Source organism: Marmota monax, unplaced genomic scaffold (assembly GCF_021218885.2).
Source record: "Marmota monax isolate L192 unplaced genomic scaffold, Marmota_monax_Labrador192_F-V1.1 WCK01_AAM20220418_F8-fsc00026, whole genome shotgun sequence".
In the NCBI taxonomy this organism is placed as follows: domain Eukaryota; kingdom Metazoa; phylum Chordata; class Mammalia; order Rodentia; family Sciuridae; genus Marmota; species Marmota monax.
The window spans coordinates 1,322,377-1,333,929 of record NW_026693108.1 but is presented as its reverse complement, the minus strand read 5'-3'; the positions used below and the strand labels follow the sequence as shown (position 1 = coordinate 1,333,929).

Below are 11,553 nucleotides of genomic sequence, written 5' to 3'. Positions count from 1 at the left end.
GGCAGAGGAGGTGGGACGCCGAGGCGGACTGGTCCCGAAGACAGCGGGGCTTCCAGTGCCCGAGAGGCAGCTCCAGGCAAGTGTTTCTGAGTTTCTAATGGAAAAATGGCATTTCTCTTATTTATTTTTATGTATTTTTGAGTGTTAACAAATAGTCCTAGTGATAATTAGCATCTTTGTATATTTATTGAAAACCAGCACCAAGTCTGTATATTTACAGAGAAGCGCCTTACACACAGATAATAGCACAATCCCATGTTTGTGAACTGACAGTCTCCTCTAAACACAGGGTAGGAATTCCGCAATTATCGCTACAGCTGTTTGTTAAAATTTGACAATAGATAAATAATGACTAGAAATCAATCTTTTCACTAAAATTCAAGAAACAAAAAATATCTAAAGGAATTTCATTATTGCTTTAAAAAGTTCAGGCCAGTCTTTAGGAGGCTTCTGCACATACCTTCCGGTGCTTCCATTTTGGTGGTTAAAATTGGTGTCTCTTTCTGCAGACGGGAGTCAACCCAGAACCTGAGATATGAGGTCGTGTGGGGCAGGGCTGCCGGTCCTTCTACGCATGCTCTCTGTCCACTTTCTCCTGTGTTCCATGGCTTAGGGAGCGTGTACACACACAGATATGCACACCTGTGCAACACACATGCACACAGGCAGACAGAGCCTGGATCGAGGTGTCCATGCGCGTGTCTGCTGCCCCCTGGACCAACAGGTTGGTTCCCATCCTAGACAACCCTGACCTCTCCGAGCAAGAAGTGGGAAGCGACGCTGGTTTGCGCTTCCATCCTAACTCGTTGGACGGCTGAGTTCAATGTCATTGGTGCCTGGGAATCAAATGGTCGGGGGTTTGATCACCATCCAGAAGGCAGAATCACAATCAAGAGCAAATCGCAACACAACACAGCAGAGGTGGACCACAGCGAAGGCGGACCGGCGTGACCCCAGGCACGCCTGTCCTGTCCAGCCTGGGAGGTGGAGCCCTGCCTCAGGGAGAGTGCAGAAGCACACAGCCACCCTGGACAAGCCACACTTCTGGGATAAACCATGTCCCCAGGAGCCTGGGCTTCCTGTCCCCTAGTCCACTGCACACTCAATGACAAGGGGCAGTCCCCAGCAGAGCCAGCAGTGGCCAAGCATGGGCCAGTCCCCAGCAGAGCCAGTGGTGGCCAAGCATGGGCCTGTCAGCGAGATGCTGGACTCCAGCCCCATGTCAGCGTGGAGTCAAGGGGCTGAGAACAAGCTGTGGCCTCCGTATCTGTCTCCACGTGGGGATCCACCTGAGGTGGGTGGGAAGCCCAGGGCTGGGAAGGACCTGACCACTCACTGATCCCCACTCGAAGCTGCGCAGACCTTGAGTTTGAATGTCCCTTGAAGGATGACGAGGGTTTTCCTCCTGCAGCCAGGGACCTTCCCTCCTTCATTCTCCTCCCTTCTCCCTGGGACTCAGAGATCCCTCCCCTGCACCCTCGAGTCCAAACTCCTGGGTTGTAGGACCTTGAGTAAAAGGAAAAGTGACCCCGTTCCTACTGCCTTAAAGAAGAGGTGGAAGGTGTGGCCAGTGCGCAGGCCTTCAGCGCCCCACAGCCGGCCGCTGGCTTCACTTGGGCAGGCCTGTCCCAGACCAGGCAGGCATGGCCGGTACCCCAGGGCCATAGAGTGCCAGCGCGGCAGGCTCACAGACAGCACCTGTCCCTGGAGTGGCTCAGGAGGGAGGGTATGCACAGCAGTGTGTGTGTGTGTGTGTGTGTGCATGTGTGTGTGATGTGTTCCTGCATGTGTGCATCATGTTCATGCACAGACACACAGGTATGTCATGCTCACATGTGTATATGTGTGAGATTGTGTGTCTCAATGTGTGTGTAGATTTGTGTATTTGTATGCAGATTGTGTGTGTGCATGTGTGTGCAGATTGTGTGTGTGCATGTGTGTGCAGATTGCGTGTGTGCATGTGTGTGCAGATTGCGTGTGTGCATGTGTGTGCAGATTGTGTGTGTGCATGTGTGTGCAGATTGTGCGTGTACATAATCAAAAGAAGCCCCCCTTTCTCCTGGACAGGACAGAGAAAGGACAGGCATTGGGGCCGGGCTGTCGTGACCGCAGGTCCTGAGACAGGCCTCCCTGCAGCAGCCACGCTCTCCTTGGGCCGGAGGAGAGGCACACAGCACCTTCCCATGCCGCCTGTGCCGGTCCCCGTGGACTCTGCTGCAGCTACCCTGAGGAGTCCTGAGGCCACAAGCCGGACCCTGTGCCCCAGGCTTTGCTGTGACAGGGCTCCTGGTGGACCCCGAGCTTGGGGACGTCCATGAACAGGAAGCAGCAGGGCCGGCAGCGGTCTCCGTGTCGACCGCCGTGCCTTAGTCTAATGCTCTCCATTTTCTGCCCCTTGGGAGCTCAGGTGATCGGAGCATCTTAACCTGCTCTTGAGTAAGTGCTTCTGCGAGAATTTCATCCTCCGGGTTCAAACAACAGCACTTCCCCACAAACTTTTATTTTGCAATCATTACACTTTTTATCATCTTCATGCCACGGAGGTGAAGTCCAACATATTTATGTTCTTGATTGTCGGTCTTTCCTTCTCAGAGATGTCGCAGTGAGAACAAAGTAGACCCCGGTTCTGCTGCCTCAGTGCTGCGTATCATCCCAGCACGCTGTAATTCAGGAGCACGATACCTGCGTCTCCAGGGCTGCGGGGAAGCCGGTGGGTGCTGAGCGGCACAGCAGGTCCCTAATATCAATAGAGTAGCCCAGAGCTGCGCTCCAACTGCAGAGTAGGGGTCTCGACGCAGCCCAAACAGCAGAGGGGTCAGCCGAGGGCAGGCTCCATCTCTGAGCCCATCCAGAACTCGGGAAGGCCAGCAGTGTCCTCTCGGTGCCCTTCACTCAGGGCAGGGAGGAGCTGACAGACAGCACGGCCCAGGGCCCCATGGACAGCCAGCAGGGCTCCTGTGGGAGCACCCACCAGCCCTCTCCCACCCCTTCTCATGCTTGAGGCTGGGCAGGGCTCTCCGTGTGGCCCCAGAGACTGGTGACCCCTTTTCCAAGACACCCCGCACCAACACTGAAGAGACGGCATGATTCCACACGCTTCTGAACACGCATCTCAGCTTTGGCTTCGGAGAGGCTCCCACTAGTCCCTAGAGGACACAGGCCCCATGGTGGTCAAGAGCAGGACCAACACAGAGCCTTCTGTTGGCTGCCTCCCAGCCAAGTCTTCCAGGACCCCGGCCAGCACTCAAGCCAAACCGCCATGCACGGGCAGGGCTACAGGGCACTCTGGGGCCTGAAGAGGCCACCTCCATGTGCCCCTTGTGGAATTCAGAGGGTCAGAGTGGTTGGCTGTCAGGTATGGGAGTCAGCCCCACGGTCCTCGGAAGAGCCAGTCCCCACAGGTGCTGCAGGGCAGGGGTGGGCAGCAATGCATGGGCCTGTGGAAGGCCACAGCCAACAGCCCCTGTCCAGGCCAAACCTTGGACCACAGGACAGGAGTTCATGTTGTGGCCTGAGCAAAGCTATTGACAAGTCCCCCTGTGCCACAGGGTGCAGGAGAGGCTTCCTTGCACTGGCACGGCATCAGCTCCACCCCTGGACAGCTGTGAGAATGGCCTGGCTGAGCCCCGGCCCCTGACCAGCCTGCAGGAGGCCCGTTCCCACTGTCCAGTGTCTGGGGCTGAGGGCCTGGGCAATTCCGTAGGCAGTCAGCAGGGACAAGGGACGTTGAGCTTCACAGCCACGCCCCACGTGCGAACACTGCTGTGGCCCCGGTTCCTTAGGGACCAATGTCCTTGACACCTGCTCCCACGCTGCCTTAGCCCTGGATGGACCCCTGGGGGCAGCTGTGTCGATAGTGCTGCTCCCGGGGGTGCTGACCTCAGCCTTCTTGCTCCCACTCCTTCCCCTCGGGGCGGTGGGGTGGACCAGCCCCTGTGATGGCGAGGACGTCGGTCCCCTCAGCTGTAGGTGTCCTGCCTTCCCGTGTGGTCTATTGGTGCGCGACAGTCATGCAGGTGGTGAATCTGTGGTGCACCCCCACACACGCGGACAGAACAGGTGCCTGGCAGCTGTGCAGGCGGTGAGATCTGTGGTGCACCCCCACATGTAGCAGAACAGGTGCCTGGCAGCTGTGCAGGTGGGAGATCTGTGGTGCACACCCACATGCAGACAGAACAGGTGCCTGGCAGCTGTGCAGGTGGGAGATCTGTGGTGCACACCCACATGCAGACAGAACAGGTGCCTGGCAGCTGTGCAGGTGGGAGATCTGTGGTGCACACCTACATGCAGACAGAACAGGTGCGTGACAGTCATGCAGGTGGGAGATCTGTGGTGCACACCCACACATGCAGACAGAACAGGTGCGTGACAGTCGTGCAGGTGGGAGATCTGTGGTGCACACCCACACATGCAGACAGAACAGGTGCGTGACAGTCGTGCAGGTGGGAGATCTGCGGTGCACCCACACATACAGACAGAACAGGTGTGTGGCAGCTGTGCAGGTGGGAGATCTGTGGTGCACCCACACATACAGACAGAACAGGTGCGTGACAGTCGTGCAGGTGGGAGATCTGTGGTGCACACACACATGCAGACAGAACAGGTGCGTGACAGTCGTGCAGGTGGGAGATCTGTGGTGCACACCCACATGCAGACAGAACAGGTGCGTGACAGTCGTGCAGGTGGGAGATCTGTGGTGCACACCCACATGCAGACAGAACAGGTGCCTGGCAGCTGTGCAGGTGGGAGATCTGTGGTGCACACCCACACATGCAGACAGAACAGGTGCATGACAGTCGTGCAGGTGGGATATCTGTGGTGCACCCACACATACAGACAGAACAGGTGTGTGGCAGCTGTGCAGGTGGGAGATCTGTGGTGCACACCCACATGCAGACAGAACAGGTGCCTGGCAGCTGTGCAGGTGGGAGATCTGTGGTGCACACCCACATGCAGACAGAACAGGTGCGTGACAGTCGTGCAAGTGGTGAGATCTGTGGTGCACACCCACACATGCAGACAGAACAGGTGCCTGGCAGCTGTGCAGGTGGTGAGATTTGTGGTGCACCCACACATGCAGACAGAACAGGTGCGTGGCAGCTGTGCAGGTGGGAGATCTGTGGGTGCGCACCCCCACATGCGGACAGTACAACAGTCTGGCCAGCACCACTCTCACCACCCCCTTCTCCCTCCCAGCTCCCGCCCCTCGGGGCTTTGCTCTGCTGATCTCTGATTTTTAGGGATCCCCCACCTTTCCTTCCCTCTTTCCTCTCTATCTTCCACCTATGAGACAACACACGACCCTTGACCTTCTGAGTTTGGCTTATTTTGTTAACATGATGGTCCCTAGTTCCATCCATTCTCCTGAAAATGACGTAGCTTCATTTTTCTTCAGGGCTGAGTAGAACTCCATTGTGTGTGCACACAACCCATTTTTCTTATCCGTCCATCCACTGACTCCATGGTCTGGCTGTTGGGGAATTGTGCTGCCATAAATGTGGGTATATGTGTCTCGCTGTAGAAGATGCCTTCCTTCTCAGGATAAATCCCAGGGAGCAGAACAGCGGGGCCATGTGGGGGCCATGCCCAGTCTGTGAGGAGCCTCCACATGGACTTCCAGGGGCTGCATTCATTAGTTCCCGTCCCGCCAACAGCGCAGCGTGTCCCTGTTTCTCCTCCTCCCCTCCAGCGGTGTCGTGATGTGGACCCCTAAAGACTGCATGTAGTCTGACTTGCATTTCTCTGCTTGCTAAGGATGTTGAACATTTTTCACGCATTTGTTGGCCATTGTTCATTCTTCTTTTTTTAATATCAACTATTTTCTTTTATTGAATATCGAACATGTAATCATGCCAATAAACTAAATATTACATTACAGAAAATGTCTGCTAAAATATCTTCACCAGAAAATGAAACTTAGATTCCTATTATACTTTATTTCAAACAAAACAAAACAAAAAACTTCTAAAGTTTTTCTTTTTTGTAAAGTCTGGAAAATGACTGAGTCTTGGTAAACATGGTGATATTTAATATCACCACTGATTTCTCTCTTTCTTTTTTTTTATTTACTTCTCTTACCTTTCAATACAATTCCTACAAGGTTGTGTATGAAGAACCATAAGTATTTTCCGGTCGAATGACGACAGTGCAGTTTGGTATTTTAGATTGACAGGTAGACATGCAGCTACAGGTGTAATACTTACAAAGGCAAGTCCTGGGTGGGAGAGGCATCTAGGGTTGTGCCTTCCTTCCTTACCACACTGCTCTATGATGCCACATGCTTTTTTTTTTTTTGGTTGTGTGATTTTTATGTAATTTTAAGTATTAATTTTTTAATACATGACAGTGGAATGCATTATAATTCTTATCACACACATAGAGCCCAGTTTCTCAGACGTCTGGTTGTCTACACAGTATATTCACACCATCCGTGTCTTCATACCTGTACTTTGGATAATAATGATCATCACATTCCACCATCACTAATAACCCCTGCCCCCTCCCTCCCTCCCACCCCTCTGCCCTGTCTAGAGTCCTCTATTCCCCCCATGCTCCCCTCCCTGCCCCCGTGTGAATCAGCCTCCTTATGTCAGAGAAATCACTGGGCGCTTGGTTGGGGGGACTGGCTAACTTCACTGAGCATTGTCAAACATACGGAGCGCTTCACGGATTGGCGTGTCACCCTTGCTCAGGGGCCATGCTAGTCTTCTCTGAATCGTTCCAGTTTTAGTGTATGTGCTGCCGCAGCGAGCACGGTATTTTGATGTAAAGTTTTTTGAGCTTTTTATATATTCTAGATTTTAATCGTTTGTCAGAAGAGAAGCTGGCCAAGATCTCCTCCCATTCTGTGGGTACTTTTGTTTCCTGTGCAGAGACTTTTTAATGTGACGTGTCCGTTTTTTAACTCTTGGCGTGATTTCCTGAGCTTCAGGGCTCCTGTTGACAGAGCTCTTGCCCTCGTTTTCTTCAATCTGGACAGTTGACCTGCGTTTTCTTCAAGCTGACAGTTGACCTACGTTTTCTTTGAGGACTTACATAGCTTCTGGTCCTTGATCCAGTTGGAGTTGATTTCTGTGCAGGGTGAGAGAGAAGGATGTAGTTTCACCCTTCGACATATAGACGGCCAGTTGTCCAGCACCATTTGCTAGAGACTGTCCTTTTCCCAGTGTGTGTTTGGGGCACCTTTGTCAAGGATCAGGTGACCGTATCCGTGTGGTTTGCCCCGTGCCTTCTACTCTGTCCCGCTGGTCTGAGGGTCTCCTTTGTGCCAGAACCACGCGGTTCTGTTACTGTAGCTCACAGTATGACTTCAAGTCGGGCATAGTGACGCCTCCAGCGTGGCTTTTTTTGGCTGCGAATTGCTTTGGGGATTCTGGGTCCTTTATTCTTCCAGATGAACTTCAGGAGTGTCTTTTCTAGATCTGTGGAGAACGCCATTGGTGTTTGGCCGGGGATGGCATTGGTCACTATATCACTTTGGGTGGTGTGGCCATTACTAGTACTAACTCTGCCTGTCCATGCACATGGGGTCTCTCCATCCTCTGTGCCTTCTTCCTTGAGACGTCTTTCACCTCCTTGGTCAGATTTATTCCTAGGTACTCTTTGTTTTTTAGTTATCGTGAACGGAATTTCTTCCCATTTCCTTCTCAGTGTATTCATTGTTGGTATGGGAGAGAGCTATTCATCTTGGCAGGTTGATCTTATAACTAGCTACTTTGCCAAATTGGCTTCTCAGCCCTGACCATCTTTTGGTGGTTTTTTGGATCATCTAAGGAGAGGACCGTATCATCTGCACACAGGGATGGTCCGAGTTCTTTCTTTCCTACTGCATCCCTTTTGTAGCCTCCTCTCACCTACCCTCTCTGATAGAATCTCTGACCCCATCTGAAGTAGGGGTGGTGACAGTGAACTTTCTGTCTTGTTGCAGATTTTAAAGGAGATGCTTGCAGGTTTTCCCCATTTTCTGAGGTTAGCTTTGGTTTTTTTATATATGACCTTTATCACATCTGGGTAAGTTCCTTCTATCCCTAGTTTCTTCATGGTTTTACCATGGATGGGTGTGGGATTTTGTTGAAGACCTTCTCTGCATCTATTGAGACTGCCGAGTGATCTTGTCAGTTCTGATTTCTTACACATTTATTGATTCGTGTACATTAAATCACTTTGCATCTCTGGAGCAAAACCAGCTTCACCATGGTGTACGACGTTCTAATACGCTGTTGAACATGGTTTGCTGATTTATCAGTCCTTTTGTGTCTATGTTCATCAGGGATGTAGGTCTGTGGGTTTATTTCTTCAATGTGCCCTTATCTGGTTTTGGTGTGAATTTGATACTGGCTTCATAGAATGAATCTGGAAGTGTTCAGTCCCTTTCTATTTTATGGAATAATTTGGGGAGTATTGGCATTATTTCTTCTCTAAAGTTTAGGTAGAATTCAGCTGAGAATCTATCTGGTCCTGGGCATTTCTTTGTTGAAAGACTTTTTATTACTGCTTATATCTCATTGCTAGTTATACATCTTTTAAGGTTTTCTATGTCCACTTGATCCCATTTTGGCAAGTTGTGGGGGTCTGGAAATATATCCATTTCTTCTAGGTTTTTCAGTTTATTGGTGTGTACATTTTCTCAAAATAGTCCCTAATGATCTACTGGATTTCTGTGATGTCAGTAGCGATTTTTCCTTTTTTTATCTTTAATTTTATTAATTTGGTTTTTCTCTCTTTTTCTCTTGGTGAGTTTGGCTAAGGAATAACCAATAATATTTATCTTTTCAAAGAGCCAACTCTGTTTCATCAATATTTTGTATTTGTTTTATCCTCAAGTTCATTGGTTTTTGTTCTGATCTTAATTATTTTCTTCCTTCTGGTTTTGAAATTGGTTTATTCTTCTTTTTCAAGAATCTTGAGATGTATCATTAGGTGGTTTATTTGGAATCTTTCTGATTTTCAAATATAGGCACTCAGAGCTATGAACTTTCCCTGTAGACTGATTTGGGTGGGTTGTGTCAATAGTCTCATTAGAGTCTAAGAATTTTCCCATTCCTCCCATGATTTCTCATATCACCCATTCATCATCAGGAGTACTGTTCCACCTCCATGTGTCTAGACAGCCTCTGTAGGTCTGATTGTGTCGATTGCTAGTTTTATTCCATGATGATCTGAGAAGATGCAAGGAATTATATCAATTTTTTTCTATTTGCTTAGAGTTGCTTTGTGGCCTAAAAACAGTCTATTACAAGAAATATAAGCAAGCAAGCTAATACAACACCTCCTAAGATTTACAACTCACCAGCAAATGATCCCCAAAATATCGAAGTGGATGAAATATCAAATAAGGAATTCAAGCGAATCATTTAAAAAATGATCAATGAATTCCAAGAGAACACAGAAAAAACCGAGTGCATTAAGGAAGTCAGTACAAAATATGAAAGAGAAATCCAATGAGGGGATAGAAATATTGAAATAGATCCACACAGAAAGCTTGGAAATGAAAGACATGATAATTAAGTAAAATGTTCAGTTAAAAGTCTCTCTAATACAGTAAACCATGCTGAAGACAGACCCTCAGAGCTGGAAGACAGATGGACAGCCTTGAGCATTAAGACAGCATTAAAGAAAAAAAAGTAACCGTGATCAGAAAATACAAGAACTGGGAAAACAAGAAGAGACCACATTGAAGAGTCACTGAAATTGAGGAGGCAGTGATAGCAAACTAGTGGGAAATAACAAAATTTTCCAAATCCTGCAAATTAGGTGGGTAACCAAATATAATAGGCATTTAGAACCCCAAGTAAATAAGATCAGAAAAAAAAAATCTCTCCACCACACAATTAAAGTGCCTAACCTACAGAAACAAGGATGGAACTTTAAGTGCCTCAAGAGAAAAACATCTGGTTGGCAAGCCAATCAAAATCAGTTCTGATTTCTTAGCACAACTCCAAAAGCCAGAAGGGCTTGGAACAATGTGTTCCAGGTTCTGAGAAAAAAACAATGGTCAACCAAGACCACAAAGCTATCATTCAAATTGATGCTGAAATACAAACCTTTCAAGATAAGCAGAAACGAAAGGATTTTATGACTACTAAACTGGCACCACAGAGCTTAATTAAAGAAACAATGCATACAGAAGATATTAAAAACAAACTTCAGAGCTCACAGAAGAACAAATCTCATTAGAAGAGTAGCTAAGCAAATAAGAAACAGGACAAAATTAAACACAATAAATAAGTCAAAATGCCAGGAATTAATAAACATCTCTCTATAATAACAATAAATATAAATGGCCTCAACTTTCCAATTAAAAGACATAGGCTATCAGAATAGACATATCATTTGCAAGAGACACACCTTACACGCAAAGACACCACAGGCTGAAAGTGAAAGTACTGAAATTAATATACCTACCGTACGAATGGAGGTCCCCAAAAGCAGTTTTGCCTACAGTAACAACAGTAAGTCTGCAAAAGTGTTCATAATTTTGAATGTTGGACAGGGAGAGAACAGAGTGATATAGGATGTGATGAATATGAGGATCACGAGGGAAGAGACGATCGAAGTAAAAAATTAAGGAAGAGTAAGAGAGAAAACAATAGAGATTGGCTGTTCGCAGAAGAAAAGAGAGAAAGAAAATCAAGGGAAACAGTTTTTTTTTAAAGAGAGAGAGAATTTTAATATTTATTTTTTAGTTTTCAGCGGACACATCTTTGTTTGTATGTAGTGCTGAGGATCGAACCTGGGCCGCACGCATGCCAGGCAAGCACGCTACCACTTGAGCCACATCCCCAGCCCAGAAACAGGTTTTTTCATGGATCAGTATTTTGAGGACTAGGATGTTTAATTAGGTATGTTTTAAATTTGTTTTGTATTCTTTTATTTTTACCTTTAATTTTTTTTACTTTATATATGTACCTATTTTTTCTCACTTATCTGTTTCCCTTGGTTCTCATTTGCAGGCTGTTTTTATTTTAGGTGATAACTGATCATATCCTTTCTGTTTGTTGTGACAATTAACATTGAAGACATCATAGTGGGATCTATTGGATTGAGTGCTATATGTTTGCATTGGTTGTGGTTCTTATTGTCTCCCCCTAAATGGTGACGTACTGGAAAACTTCAGGGACACTGTAAAAATGCAATTAATAATTTAGATAACAGACATATAGAATATTTCATTCATCAATGACTGAATACATTTTCTTCTCAAAATCACACAGATTATTCTCTAAAATAGACCATATCTTATGTCACAAATCAACTCTTAGCAAATACAAAAAATAGAGGTAATACCTTGCATTCTATCAAATCATAATGGAATGAAATTAGAAATCACTGATATGTGTATAGCAGCTCAATTCACAATAGTTTAACCATGGAACCAACTTAGGTGCCCTTCAATGAATGGATAAAGAAAATGTGCTATATATACACAATGAAATATTACTCAGCCATAAAGAAGAAAGAAATCATAGCATTTGCCAGTAAATGGATGGAGCTGGAGAATATCATGTACGTGAAATAAGCCAATCCCCCCAAAACAAAGACTGAATATTCTCT

The 11,553-nt window shown here is 47.3% G+C and overlaps 1 non-coding gene across 1 annotated transcript; it reads right to left on the bottom strand.

Annotated features, from left to right (window-relative positions):
- Window positions 1-6,647: 6,647 nt before the first annotated feature.
- LOC124099775 (U6 spliceosomal RNA) lies at window positions 6,648-6,754 on the bottom strand. The gene has a single exon (XR_006854093.1). It is a non-coding gene; the product is annotated as a U6 spliceosomal RNA (small nuclear RNA).
- Between the last annotated feature and the right edge of the window lie 4,799 nt (window positions 6,755-11,553).